This window comes from Vombatus ursinus, unplaced genomic scaffold, assembly GCF_900497805.2.
Source record: "Vombatus ursinus unplaced genomic scaffold, bare-nosed wombat genome assembly UNPS02014822.1, whole genome shotgun sequence".
Lineage (NCBI taxonomy): Eukaryota > Metazoa > Chordata > Mammalia > Diprotodontia > Vombatidae > Vombatus > Vombatus ursinus.
The window spans coordinates 10562401-10578750 of NW_020954600.1; the positions used below are offsets into that span (position 1 = coordinate 10562401).

The 16350-nt window shown below is 35.4% G+C and overlaps 1 pseudogene; it reads left to right on the top strand.

Moving 5' to 3' along the window:
* LOC114024666 overlaps positions 1 to 15776 on the top strand; it is a 72420-nt pseudogene extending 56644 nt beyond the window's left edge.
* Positions 15777 to 16350: the final 574 nt, after the last annotated feature.

Here is a 16350-nt window from a genome sequence, read left to right on the forward strand (position 1 = left end):
GGCCTACCATTTTTGAGTCTGTGATTTTAAAATGTGCTGAAAGGAAGCATGGGAGTTATTGGCTCAAAGCTCAGGATATTCCTCTGAGAGAATGGTCCTATGTATGGTTTCCTAGGCAACCTGTGGAGCCTGGACAACTGGGGTTATGTAGAGGAAAAAAATAGCAAAAGGGAAAATTGGTTGTAAAAGAAAGAAGAAATATTGCAACTACATCAATTTTTCTGTAACCAACATGTATACTTGTGTTCATAGGTATCAACTTCCTTAGTTGTATGTCTTTCAGCAAATGATTTAATTTCAGTTAGGCTCAATTTCCTCACCTGTAAAATGAAGATGGAAAGAAAGGTCCAATGTATATCAATATGCAGATATTAAGAATTATATTATATATATAATATTAAGAATATAATATTTCACAATAACAAAACAGAAAAAAAAGAGAGACAGATAGAGATAGAGATAGAGACAGAGATAGAGACAGAGATAGAGACAGAGAGACTACCCATTAATTGGGGACACTGAAAAAATTGTAGAATATTATTACATTATAATAAATGTCAAATATAAGAAATGTATTGATAACTTGGAAGACTTGTATGATTATACACAAGTAAAAAGAGCTAGGAGAAATACATAAATATTATGAATAAATATATATGCACTAAAATAGTATAAATTACTACATAATTTTAGTTTTAAATCTTGGCCTTAGAAAAGAGATGAGAAAATTCACTTTCCCCCCTTTCTTGTGGAGGTGTGGTATTATGGGTAAGGAATTCTTTATAGGCTATTATTCACCATTGTTGAGTCAGTTCATTTTGCTTAACTATTTTTGTTTGTTATAATGGAAGGATTATTAGATGCATATAAGTGGGCATGGGATGTCATATATGTAAATGATCATGATAAAAAACAAAAGATATTAACTATTTTAAATATAAAATGAAATGAGAATGACATCTGCATTATGTAACTCATGGGGTTCTTTGAAAAAATCACTTTGTAAACTGTTAAGAACTATATAAATATGAGTTATCAACCTCATCATTATTTCACTTACAAGTGGCTATTGTGTCAAAATGTGATGCTTCACCCAGAGAAAGAAAGCAAAATGATAGTTTTCTTTCTTGGTTACTCACATCTAGCTATTTGCCCCTAATATTTTGTATTAAAATACAATTATATAGGCAAATGTTTTATTTTCAATATATTTGCAATACATGCAGTTCATTGACTATCACCAAAGGGGGAAAGCAGCCCTGAAAAGGGCTCAGCAGCCCTCACACCAGAGGTACTAGGCTTTTAACATACCCTACACCCCTTGTTACCCTACAATTACTATGGTGACACGAAAGATCAAAACACAAACTTGATTGAGACAACAGTCAAAATGACTACATCTAAAGCCTCAAAGAAAAATATCAATTGGTCTCAGGCCATGGAAGAGCTCAAAAAAGACTTTTGAAATTAAGTAATAGAGAGGAAAAATTGGGAAGGGAAATGATAGAAAATTACGACAAAAGAGTCAATAGCTTGGTAAAGGACATACAAAAAGTACTGAAGGAAACAGAATAAAATAAATAAATAAAATAAAATAAAAAACAGAATAGACCAAATGGTAAAAGAGGTACAAAAATCAAATGAAGAGAAGAATGTCTTGAAAAACAGAATTGACCAAATGGAAAAGATATACAAAAATTTACTGAAGAGAAGAATTCCTTAAAAAGTAGAATTGGCAAAATGGAAAAAGAGTTACAAAAGCTCATTGAAAACATAATTCCTTAAAAATTGGATTTGGGCAAGTGGATGCTAATGGCCTTATGAGACATCAAAAAAAAACAAAATCAAAAAGATAAACAAATGAAGGAAAATGTGAGATATCTCATTGGAAAAACAACTGACTTGGAAAACAGATCAAAGAGAAAAAAGGTAAGAATTGTTGGACTACCTGAAAACCACAATCTAAAAAGAGTCTAGGCATCATCTTTTAAGAAATTATCATGGAAAACTGCCTTGATGTTCTGGAACCTGAGGATAAAATAGAAATTGAAAGAATCCACCAATTACTTTCTCAAAGAAATCCCAAAATAAAACCTCCTAGAAACATTATAGCCAAATTCCAGAGTCCCCAGGTCAAGGAGAAAATATTACATGCAGTCAGAAAGAAACAATTCAAATATCATGAAGCCACAGTTAGGACAACACAAAATTTGTCAGTTTCTACATTGAAATATCAGAGGGATTGGAATATGATATTCTGGAGGCAAATGAACTAGGATTACAACAAAGAAACACCTACCCAGTGAAACTGAGTATAATCCTTCAGGGGAAAAATAGCCATTCAATGAAATAGACTTTCAAGCATTTCTGATGAAAAGACCAGGGCTGAATAGAAAATGTGTCTTTCAAATACAAGACTCAAGAGAAGCAGAAAAAGGTAAACAGGAAAAGGAAATTCTAAGGGACTTATTAAGGTTAAACTGCTTACATTCTTACATAGGAAGAAGAAACTTGTAACTCATAAGAACTTTTTTCATTATTAGGGTAGATAGACAGAGTATATACAGACAGAGGACACAAGTGTGAATTGAATATGAAGGGATGATATCTAAAAAAAGTAAAATTAAGAGGTAAGAGAAGAATGTACTGGGAGAAAGGGAAAAGAAGGAGTCGAATAGGGTAAATTGTCTCACAAAAAAGGCAAGTGAAGGGAAAGGGGAAGGTGAGGGAGAATGAATGAAACTTGCTCTTATCAGAATTGGCTCAAAGAAAGAAAAATATGCATACTCAATTGGGTAGAGAAATCTATCTTACTTACAGAAAAGTAGGAGGGTAAGGAGATAAGAGAAGGGGGTTGGTAATAGAAAGGAGGGCAGATTGGAGGAGGGGTAGTCAGAAACAAAACACTTGAGAATGGACAGGGTGAAAGGAGAAAGAGAGAGTAGGAAAAACAGGGAAATAGGATGGAGAGAAATAGTAATCAAAATTGTGAAAAAAATTATAGCAAGTTTCTCTGACAAAGATAACTCAAATATATAGAGAACTGAATAAAATTTATAAAAATAAGAACCATTCCTTAACTGATCAATGATCAAAGGTTATGTACAGGCAGTTTTCAGAAGAAGTATTCAGGCTATCTCTACTTATATGAAGAACCCTCTAAGTAATTATCTATTAGAAAAATGCAAGTTAAATAATTCTGAGCTACCACCACATACCTATCAGATTGTCTAATATGACAGAAGAGGAAAACGGCAAATGTTGAAAGGTATGCGGGAAAATTGGGACACTAATGCACCGTTGGTGTGGTTGTATATTGAGTATGTACATGGAGTACCATTCAACCATTCTTATGAGCAATTTTGAAGTATGCTCAAAGGTCTATAAAACCATGCACACTCTTTGACCAAGCAATACCACTACTAGGTCTGTATCCCAAATAGATAAAAAAAAGAAAAAAGAAAAGGACCAATTCATACAAAACTTATAGCAACTCTTTTTGTGGTAGCCAAGAATTGGAAATTAAGATGTCCATCAAATGGAGAAGGGCTGAACAAGTTGTTGTATATGATTGTGATGAAATACTATTGTGCTATGAGAAATTATGGGCAAGATTCTTTCAGAAAAACCTGGAAAGACTTACATGAACTGATATAAAGTGAAATGAGCAGAATCAGGAGAATTTTGTATACATTAACAATAATATTGTATTTAGATCAACTGTGAATGACTTGGCTATTCTCAGCAATGTAATGATCCAAGACAGTTCTGAAGATCTTGTGATGAAAAATGCTATCTATATCCAGAGCAAGAATTGATGGAGTTTGAATGCAGATCAAAGCATATTTTTTTTTCTTTACTTCATTTTTCTTGTTCTTTTTTTGTCTGTTTTCTTGCACAACATGACTAACATGGAAATTTGTTTTTCATGACTGTGATGCATGACTTATATCGAATCACTTGCCTTCTCAATGAGGGGGAAGGGTAGACAGGGAGGGAGATGATTTGAAACTCTTTTTTTAAAAAAAAAAAGAATGTTAATTTTTTACATGTAATTAGGGAAGTAAAATATTAAATTTAAAGTGAAAAGAAGTAATTAATGATTTGGGAAGTTTCCTCTCATGATTTCTTGAATATGATATGTGATACCCAAGTTCTCTTTATTTACTTTTTGTCATGGTTCTCAGGTAGTACACTGGTTTTAAAATTCTCTCTTCTTGATCTATTTCTCAAAATTGTTTATTTTTATATGATATGGCTTATATTTTCTTCTCTTTTTAGTTTTGACTTTGTTGTAAATGCTTATTGTCTCACAGAGACTACTGATTGCTCTATTTTAATTTCAAGGAGTTTGTTATTTGTGTAATGTGCACTACTCAAAATAAGCTATTAATTGTCCTTAGAAGTTTATATTCCAAATTCTTATTAATTTTCCAGTTCTTTCCTGTAGTGGTCCCATTCCACCTGTAAAATTATAAGTGAATAGCAATTAACTATTGCTTTACTTCTTCCATTATGATTAAAAACAATGAATTATGATTCATCGTATAGGAAGATTGTGTTTTTCTTTGAGACTTTGCTTGAAAACAGTGTGAAGTTACCATCTTTGCTTTTTGTCTTAACCTTCTCTTGATTCATGAAAGCTTTTTGTGGCAGCTGTATTGGTCTTAATACATTCTTCCAATCAGTTTCCTAAGTTGAGGCTTTGTGTTGGAATCTACAAGAAATATCTGAGTCTTTGTTTCATCTATTTTTTCCCCTACTGGGGTCTTGTTTTTCTTTCACTGAGTATTGAATTCTTCAAGGATTTCAGGCTATCTCACACCAGGGTTCTATGATATTTTGGTGATTCCAACACCATATAAATGAGGTCACAGACTGATTGTTATTCTCCAGTTCTGAGTATTGTAAGCTCCTGAGTCTGATTTGGGTCTAAGAAGCACAATTCTAGACTAGCTCCATGGTGTAACTCTGGTTGAATGATGCTTACCCCATCCCCTGTCAGCTAACTTGATGTCATTGCAGATTAATATGACAAAATGATAGGTTCTTCCTTGATCTGAGTTGCCTGCCCATGTCGCTCAGCTACAGGCCTCCCACTGGACTAGTGACTGAATTAAACATCTTGTTTATTTGTCAAAGCCGCAAGTCTGTTGTTTATTTTTGCTCTAGCCCCTTGCCCAGTATCCAGGCAAAAGACTCCAATTGGTCGTTGACTTGGTATGCACCCCTAGGCTGGCCACCCCTATGAGCAGGAGCCTTTTTCAGTCCACACTGAATTTGAAAATGAGCTCTGGGCTCAGAAGGAAGGAGGTGCAAGTTGGCTCTTATTCCTGCTCTTTGCATAGGAGTAGGTCTGACTGCTGTGTCCATGACCACTTCATTCCCTAGCATATATCTATAAATCTGAGTTTATTCCCAGGGTGGAGAGGATCTGCCTGTTACCCTTCTCCACACTGGAGATTCTTTGTTGGGAAAAAAAATGACTAACTGATATTTTGTGGAATTCCATATCAAAACTCAATTCCATGCTCTATTTATGAAGGATAACAGGCCTGTACAGCTACCTCCTGTGCCAGTATTTTTGCTGGTATTTATTTTGTACCTAATGATACATGTAAATGATGTTTTCCCCAAATGTAATAAAAGCTCTTTTAGTATTAAGACTGTTCCTTTTGTTTTTGCATCCCCAATGCCTAGTGCAGGCCCATAAAAAGGCACTATATAAATGCTCAATCATTGATTCAAACCAAATTTCTTTTTTTTGTTTGCAAGGCAATGGGGTGAAGTGACTTACCCAGGGTTGCACAACTAGCAAGGGTCAAGTATCTGAGGCCAGATTTGAATTCAGGTCTTCCTGAATCCAGGGCCACTGCACCATCTAGCTGCCTCCTCAAACCAATTTTCTAGCCAAAAAAACAACATCAACAACAGCAACAACAACAAATTTAAAACCTTAGGATTATTAATTTACAACTGCAAAGAATCTTACATGTATTTTATTTCAACTGTCTCACTTGTAGATGAGAAAATCAACTCATAATTTTGAGTCAACTTCAAACTTGAAAACAAATCATCTCTAACTTCTTTTGTCCCTTTATTCATTGGCAAAGCATTTTAAACACCACAAGGTCAAATGTAAAATCCTCAATTACTCCTTTAGAGAGTTCCTTCTACATTGACTTTGGACAACTTGTGAATGGTCTTTGGATTAAGCCAATCAACACATTTCAATCCTAATCCTGCATTCTCCCCACCTTAAAGTAGTATGAAAGTATGTAAAAAAAAATTTTTTTAAATCTATGTAAGCTAAATCAATTCATTTCCACTGATACGCATTTATGTGACCCTATCTAAAAGGAAAAGCTATTGGTATTTCAAGACACATTTCAAAACCATGTTAGCTCTATGTGATCACTATTTGTCTTTTCTTTCTTTTTTTATTTTAATAAGCCCTCCCTTAACTGTCCCATTTTAAATATTATCAATAAACAGATGTCAAACTCACTGGGCCAATAGTTTGCAGACCTCATTCTCTTTACTCCTTTTTTTTAATTGGTATAAAATGTTCCCTTCTTTAATCTTGAAACATCTCTTATAGTCTCCACAGTCTTTCAAATCCTGGCAATACCTAAGCAATGGTATCTATCAGTTATTTTAGAATTCTGAAATGTCACAGAATAACAGGCACAAAAACTTCAGATATAAATGGGCCCATTGACAGTCTAGTCCAACCCAAACATAAACAAAAATCTCCACTACAATGCACTGACAAGTGGTTATCCATTCTTGACTGGAAGATATTTAACATATGGCAATGAATGACCCCAGAGTTCTTAAAACAGATGTTTCAAGTAAATGGTTCAAAAAAACACTATGCATCACTGTAGGCTGAAAATATTTAGCACTTACTAAGTACTTAGGTAATTTCAAGTGACCAGTATTAAATACAAGAGTTTTGCTATCCATAAACTGACAAAAAGCACTGATCATATGAATACAGACAACAAAATATCCTTTGTTTTGTGGGAGTGGGGTTATTGAAAATAGGAAATAATTACAGTCAGAACTAGTTTACCCAATTACTCAAAAATAAAGTCGGTTCATAAAAAATTCAGAATACTTTTTTTAATATTTGTCACCATACCCAATACTCAAAAGTTCAGAATGATGTAATAGAAAGCACTCCAACTAAAGAGACATAACCAAAGATATCAAAAACATGTGGGAGTAGAATTGAAGTGTGTAGCAATTAATTATTACATCTACCCCTAGAGTTACCCTGAATATAGATTCAGTAGGCCTAGAGAAGATGAAATTATGCTCATATTTTTATTCAATTACATAAGGAAGTGTTGCCCTTTTCCCCAAGATGGCACAGAAAGTGAGGAAGGAATCAGTTGCCTCCCTCCCACCCCAGCCCAAGACTAAGTCTGAGCCAAGTCTAAGGCTTTGAAGGCCAAGAAGGCAGTGTTGAAGGGTGTTCAAAGCCACAAAAAGAAGATGATCTGAATGTCCTCTACCTTCCAGTGACCCCAAGACACTAAGACTTTTATGGCAGCTCAAATACTCTTGGAAAAGTGCCCCTCAGAGAAACAAGCTTGATCACTATGCTATCATTAAGTTTCCCTTTACCACTGGGTTTGCTATGAAGAAGATTGAGGACAGCCACATCCTCACCTTCATTGTGGACATCAAGGCCAACAAGCAAGCGGTAAAGAAGCTGTATGACATCAACACAGCCAAGGTCAACACATTGATCCAGCCTGATAGAGAGAAGAAGGCCTATGTCTGACTTGATAAATGAGAAATTGAATTGAAACTAGACCTGTATTATAGACCAAACTGACATACACAATAATTGCATTGACATATAACCTTGAAAACTTAAGACTGATGTTTTAAATAGCTATCACGATATCAAATGTTCACAGTCACCAACTGCATTATTTCAAATATTATAACAAAATATATTATTATAGAATATATGTTCAAAATATACCTATAAATTATTTCAAAATAAAAAAGATCTAGCAGAAGAAAATAAAATCACATGGGAAAGGTAGAACTGTATATAATCCTTGCTGTCCCATCTACCGCTGGACTTAAACCTTAGAAGTTTTCTCTGAGCCTAGAGAGGATAAGTTTATATCCTACTCATTTTATTCGCCTCTTTAAAACATCAATTTTATCCACCTCTGAAATATGCTGAAGACCTTTAAATATTAAAAATAATAGCATGATAATAGCTTGTACCAGGATCATTTCTAATTTATCTTCATCAAAAAATATGTGAAGGAGATGATGATGATATTAATAATAGATGCCATTTATATAGTGTTTTAATATTTGCAAAGTATTTTCCAAACATTTTTTAATATCACAACAACACTGTAATACAGCTACTATTATTATCTCAGTTTGAGAGATGAGGAAAGTGTGGTGCAGAACAGTTTAAGTGACTTGACTATATTCCCACAGATTCTAATTGTCAGAGATGGGACTTCAAATCTGGTCTCTCCTGATTCCATATCTAGCTCTCTAGCAATTAGTAACTATTCTCCTCCTTTAGATGGAAAAAAAAGTGTGACAACTATCTGGTAATTAAGTCCCCTGCCACTAGCTTAATATGCTTTTGTGCCAGTCTTTTGATCTGTAACTCCTCATTTACCTCCTATGTCTTTCCAGAGGGTCAGAAACAAAAACTGTGCCCTAGAGTTAAAGTCAAGTAACTGTTCTAATAGAATACTAATATGACACAAACATATGAATTCCAAGAATTATCCTATTACAGTCCTTTAACTCAATTCCACAAGCATTTATTACATGCCTATGATTCTAGTGCATTAAGCTCCAAATCGAGAATTTTGCTACCATTAGGTTTAAGATGCTAATACGAATTGAGGTGTTCAAAAATCATTGCAGCAAAATTCTACCATTTTCCCAGAATTTCCAGGAATTCATTGGCTTCTAAGAAATGCCCAAGTCACAGAGAAGGGATCTGACTTTTTGTGGCCAAAAGCGTTACAAAATGATCAGGAGGTTATGGAAACTCCATTACCTTATTTTATTCTAGCCAACAAATGCAACAAATTATCTGAGAACAAAAATGATTGTGTAGGGGAAATTAAGTGTCTATCCCTTGTTTTAATCTAGTAAAACAAAAGTAAACAAAAAATAATAACCCTTGAACCTTTAGGTTCAGCCTCTTCTTTGACCTAAGAAAAGGTATTGTTTTTAAACCATCATGTGATTTAATGGAGCCTGATTTCTTCCTTATGTCTCATGCAAATAATAATTATGTTAGAATTGTAATTTATTAATGAAGAATGGGATCCCACCAGGAATCTGGGATTTTAGTATTGCTATTTGTGCTCTGCACCAATTCTATAATTCTATCAATCAATGAAAAATCAAGAAATTTCCATTAAATGTCTGTTATGCAGAGATACTATGCTAGATTAGAATGATATAAAGACAAAAATAACAGTTCCTTCCCTCAGGGAGTTTGCATAATGTGGGAGGAATCAATGTCTACAGAGTACACACACTAAAGTACATGCAAAGTAAGTATGTACAAAATAAATAGAAGGAAATTCAGGAGGGAGGACCTAGCACCTGAAGAAGCTGAAAAAAAAAAAAAAAAACATTTGATAGAAGGATGAGAGTTGAGTTTCGAAGGACCAAGGGATTTCTAGAGGTGGAGTTGAAGGAGGGAGTACATTCCAACTATGAGGGACAATCTTTGCAAAGGTGAATAGATGATAAATGGAACCTTCTGTGTAAGGATCCTGAAGAAGTCTAGTTTGGCTGAACTGTAGGATGCTTGAAATCAAAATAAAGTTAAATAATCTTGGAAAGGTTTATTTCAAGAAAAAGTTATGAAAGGCTATAATTATCAAACCAAAGAATTTCTATTTGATCACAGATGTGATACAGAGCCACAGTAGTTTACTGAGCAGAAAAGTGTGTTGGTCAGATTTGTGCTTTAGTAAAAATCAGTTTGTCAGTGGAGTCTGGATTGGTGAGAGAGAGAGAGGGAGAGAGAGACAGAGAGACAGAGAAAGATAGAGAAAGACAGAGAGAGAGAGTTGATATAGATATGTAGATTAGATATAGATAGGTAGATAAATAGAATGGGATGGATAAGATAGATAAATAGGTGGATGGATGGATGGATGTATGGATGGATGGATAGAATAAGTCAGCAAGCATTTATTAAGGGTTTACTAGAGGTATAAATGGGAAAATGTTTTGAAAATTATAAAAGACTATGGAAGTATAAGGGATGCTGATAGCAGTGGTGATGGTGATGGTGATGAAGAAAATGATGGTGATGATGACAACAATGATGATGACAGTGGCAATTTCTCACTCTTAGCTCCTCAAATTATGGGAAAGTCTTAATTTTACAAATCTCATTTAACAAAATGCATAAACTCAAAAACAGTGAATGTCCCAATGATCTATCTGCAAGTGTAGAAATGTCCTTTTAATTATTTTAGTTCCATATATTTCTCCATAGCCAGCATAGATTATGAACAAATTCATTAAGGTCATCCTTTTAGAAATAATAAAAGAACCAGTGACAGATTATTTTATTTTATCTTTTTTTATTTTCTTTTATTTTGCTCCCTTCCCCAATTTTACTTGTATGGACCATGACAAACAATTCACTGGATTCTTTGTAGTCAAGCACCATGCACAAAAATCAAACACCAGGAAAGCCTGCTGTTAACTCTGAATGTCAGAAATAGGCTCTTATTCAACATCATTTAAATAACAACTAGTAAATTTTAGCACAATAAAAGGAGGTGTGAAGCACAAAGATTACTCCCTTCTCTGGGGAAAAAAAAATATTCTATTCCAGAAAATCTGACATCTAAAAGCCATTCCTTTCATATTTTTTTTAATAAAAGGCAATTTTCAATCACAGTGGAGGGCAATCATCCATCATGTAAGTACAGGGTAGGTTGGCTATGGAATTCAATTAGAGATGCCCTGACATGCAGAGATCTTCCAAGTAGAAAGAGTTGTCATTGCTCACGAAAAAAAAAAGTAAGAGGGAGAGGGAAGGGAAAAAAAACTCATGCTCACAAAAGAAGTTTTAACTCGGTTATTGATGGGCAGAGATCACTTTTCACAAAGGCCACCACAGTATATTGCCCAAAATCCCCCAAAGAACCATTCTGCATGAGGACACTAATACTCCAAATTAAACAGCTGTGTGTTACTCCATGGTACCTGTTAGAAATCAGCTTATACAGTAACCAGGGGACTATTTGTAACTTTCTTGTTTAGTACCACACTCAGAGACAGAATATTTGAGTCCTAGACCCAACTCTGCAATTTAGACATGTGACCTCTGCCTACCATCCTTCTTTCCCATTCCTAATCAATCCTTCATACAGAAAGTGTCCTTTAAGAACAAGTTTCTCCCTGTCACATGATCGATCACAATGACTCAGTGCTTCTCTGTTGTTTTTAAGTATACAACACAAACTTGGCATGTAAGGAACCACTCAATCTGGCTCCATTCCCTTTTGAAATGTGTGTCATGCCATTCCTTTCATCATGAACAGTAATTCAACTAACCTGGGCTTCTAGTAGTTCCCTTATTCTTACTGTCTTTTCGCCTTTTTTGGTGGGGGGTGGGGGTTTCTCACAGCATACTTTCCACCAAAGGTTGGTGAAGTACCAACCTTTTCCTAGAACACTCTTCATCTTCATTTCTATCTATTATAAAACTTCAAGACCCAGTTGAGATGCCATTTTTTCCATGATCCTTCCAGCTGCCAATGCTGTCACTCCAGAAAAGTAGTTGTATTTGTTGTGTATATACTCTATATATCCTTTCTACATATGTGCCATATTTCCAATTGAATATGAGCTCATTGAGAGAAGAGATCATTCCAGTTTTATCTTGGTGGTCCCATGGTCTACCATTATCTAACCTAAAATGAATGTTTAATAAATGCCTGTGGATTGATACATTGATTGACAAAGCCTTTAATGATCCCCTCCATTGAGATGATTTCCTAATTTATTTCCCCAATTTTTCTTAGAGGACTTTGTCTGGATTTCTCCTTTGACCCTGTTATCATCTACATGTTGTGAGGAAAGTACATGAAATGGTGGATAGAGCACTAGACCTTGAGTTGGGAAAACCTAGGTTGAAATCCAGCCTCAAACACTTACTAACTGTGTGGTCCTATATGAGTCACTCAAACTCCGCTGCCTCAGTTTAATTATCTGTAAAATGAGGATAATAATAGCATTTGCTTCCCATGTTGTTTTGAGAATCAATTGGGATAATTTTGTTAAGTTCTATACTAACCTTAAAGCACTGTATAAGTGTGATAAAGGTTATTGTTATTGTTATTATTATGCCTAAGCACTGAACAAAGTACTTGATGCAAGTTACGATTATTGCTCTGAGATAGCCCGGAGGATTTTAAGCCAGATATGAAATCAACCTCACCCACCCAGACCCATCAGCTCACCTCAATGTCCTCCTAAACAGGATATGATTATGTTAAAGCTGGCAGGAAATACATTCAAGCAAAAAGCCCAGCCTCTCTAGGCATAGTTTCTTCATCAAGTTGATTATACTCATACCATTGATCTCAGCATTAGTGCAAGGAACAAATGACATAATGTCTGAAAAGAGATTTGTAAACATGGAGGTATTATGGAAACTCATTATTTTTCCTATCATGCCTGTGATTTTGTCATTGTAGAGAACTCTTGTTCTGGAAATCATTTAGCTGATTCAGAGTTACCACTTCAGTGAGCAGATAAATGACTTCCCCAGGGTCACAAAGATACTAGGTGACAGAAGCAGAATTTGAACTCATTACTTCCCTTCTCTACAGCCAACCCTCTCTCTCTACCACAGCATTTTACCTCTCTAAGGTAAGGTGGTAAGAGCTGCCATCACAGAAGCAGCAGCAGCAATAGTAGTGCTCATAGTAATAGTAGTAAACAGAAAATTATATAGCTAGAATGGACCTTGGAAACCTCTTATTCCAACAGTCCCATTTTATAGATGACTAAATTGGTCACGCATCTACTCGGCATGACTTCAACACAAGGATGCTGGCTCCCACTTAGGAGGAAAACTAGACGATATCACCCTTTTCCCTTTTCACAACCAATATGGATAATTCAAAGAGGGGAAGCCCCTTTTTGCTCCAAAGGTGGGCTAGGAAGTTATTTTGAGAGGTAGGAGGTGGAATTATCCAGATAATTGCCTTTCCTCTTTATTTTGTCTTAGTATAGGAGAGAGAACAAGGCTCTATCCCCAAGGATTCCATTTCAATTTATTGTGTTAAGCCTCTGAAATCCAGTGTCAATACATAATTTGGAATTTAATTTGAAAACTTCTATGCCATAGAAAAGCCTAGCATTATTCCTTAGCTATCATTCTCATAAAATTAAGATATTCACCACACGTGGAATTTACAATACAGTGTCCACACCATGTAACTAAGTGCATTTATTTCAAAATTGTATCCTACCAAGCTGCTAATAAAATAGTAGTCTTTGCTTAGTAGTACATCCTTCTGAAAATCTTAGACTGGGTCTTCCTGAGTTTATCTGTCTTCAGTGAAACTACTATGGTTTTGATTAGACAAAAAGAACATAGTCAAAACAACAACAACAAAATAACAATTTACATTTTATTAGAGCTTTCAAGATAACAAAATGCTTTTACATTCATCACCTCATTTTAGCCTCATTACAACTCTTTGATCTGAAGTAACTAGGCCAATACTGTGATCCCCATTTTAAAGATAAGAAAAGTGAAACACAGAGGGATAAGGAGATTCATCCAAGTCAGGCAAGACAAGGCACACACCCAAATCTGAATCCAAAAATTTCCACTCAATATTTTGTGCTGAAACTCTCTCTCTCTCTCTCTCTCTCTCTCTCTCTCTCTCTCTCTCTCTCCCTCTCTCTCTCTCCCATTCTTTTCTCAGCATATATTTAATGTACCTTATATATATATATATAAATATAGGTGCTTTGGAATTATACACACATATGTATGTGTATATACTTATACGTTAATATAAATATATGTACGTATATGCATATAGATATACATATGCATAGCCTTACCATACTTTTCCCGCCCTCTCCCTTTTAGATATTGTTTGACAAGACAAACTTCAGAACCATGGTCAGGGATTATGATAAAACCAACCCCTTCCACCTAACCTTAACCACACATCAAGCAATTAGTCAATCTGTAAGCATTTATTAAGTGTCTATGGTAAACCAGACACTATTTTGGATAGCAGAGATACAAAGATAAAAATTATGTAATCCCTGCTCACAAGAAATTTGTATTTTATCAAGGGAAATAAGATAAGTATATATGAATAAGTGTATATATAATATGAAATAAGCATTAGATAATTTTGTGAGAGTTGGAACTAGCAACTGGGGAGAAGGGTCAGAAAAGTTTTCATGTAAAAGGTAGAGCTTGATCCTGAAGGAAATCAGAGATTCCATATGGTGGAAAGAGAGAGTGTACTGCAGATAATAGGCAGTTAATGTTGTAGGTGTGGAACTCAGGTGAAATACTGGGTTCAATGTTTAGACCTAAGAGGCATCTAAATGTAATATGGCCAACTCTCTTACAGTTGAGTAGTATTTTGACGTGTGTGTGTGTGTGTCTGTGTGTGTGTGTGTGTGTGTGTGTGTGTTTGGGGAAGAGCGATCATTAAGAATATATAAGAAGAAAGAACTATGGTGAGAACTCAGGGTTAGTAGACATAATTAGACTGACCCACTTCTGCACATTTTAGATGTATCGAAGGTATTCAGAAAACATGAGTGAGATCCAGATAAGTATGCAGTTCAATTATCCACATTTTCTGAGGAGAAGCTTCCCTGACGTGCCCAGGTCTTTATGTCTCTCCTCTGGTGCACAGACTATCATGAAAGCATCTAGGAGACAGTATATATGCCTATGTGTGACCTCCCAGAAATCTAATTTTTTTAGTAAGTCTTAGCATAGCTCTTTTTTCATTCGGCAGCTCCTTTCCTGCCCTGTGCTTAGTTCTTCAGTAGCCACCACAGCTGCCACTGCCCCTACCTGGATCCCTCCCACCACCACCAGGGGCTTCAGAGATCTCAAGACACTTGTGGGTCTGCAGTACCTCAACAACACCCCAGGCTGACATTGCAGTACCTGATGCAGTCTCAAGGCCTACCACCTGCTGACTTGTACCATGTTCTCCATTGGTATAACCACATTAAATCCTATGAGAAGCAAAAAGCAAGTTTACCAGGAAAAAAAAAGACTTTGGGCAAATACGGGCCTGCTGATGTAGAAGATACCACAGGAAGTGGTGGAGCTACGGATAGTAAAGATGATGATGACATTGATCTCTTTGAGTTTGAGGAGGAGAGGAACGTGAAGAAACAAAGAGGCTAAGATAAGAATGCCTTGCTCAGTGTGAATCAAAGAAATAAAAAAAAAAAAAATCCCTGCAGTTGTTGCCAAGTCTTCCATCTTACTGGATGTAAAACCTTGGGATGATGAGACAGATATGGCAAAATTGGAGGAATATGTCAGAAACATTCGAACAGATGACTTGGTCTGGGGATCTTCTAAACTAGTTCTGGTGGGATAGGGCATCAAGAAGCTTCAGATACAATGTGTAGTTGATGATAAAGTTGGGACAGATAAACTAGAGGAACATTTAACTGCCTTTGAAAACTATGTGCAATCCATGGATGTTACTGCCTTCAATAAGATCTAAAACCTACCATCCTGAAAAATTGCATTTAAATAAAAATATTTGCAAGCAAGAAAAAAAAAGTGTCTTAGCACAGTCAAGGAGGCAGCAACCAAGCAAAGGTGAATTATATGATGGCAAGGCCTTTCAGCACCAGATTTGTTTGCATTTCTAATAAACGTTAATTTTGTAATTCTATTCAATAATCTGAGAGTTTGTTGAGAGTCTAGATATAAAACTTAATTCCCTGCTTATGGGTAGGCAAAGGGGATCAAGCTTCCAATTAGCCAAACATTTTTCAAAACTCTGTAGGAATAAATGACACTTTCCAAGTTCACTATTCTTTCTACGTTATTTTCCCAGAAAATAGGGAATCATTTTACCCAACAACATTGCTCTTCAGACTTATTTGGAGTAGAACACCACTTCCATTATAGCCCTTTACTTTGGAATATTCTGCCCTATCTTTCCTATTGATGACAGTAAAGACAAAGACAGACTTTTCCTTTTAAATAATAAAATAGAATTACTATTTATAGAATGGAATATTTAAGCCCCATGGTACAAAACCCAATAATTAAGGTGCTGATGGCTTTGC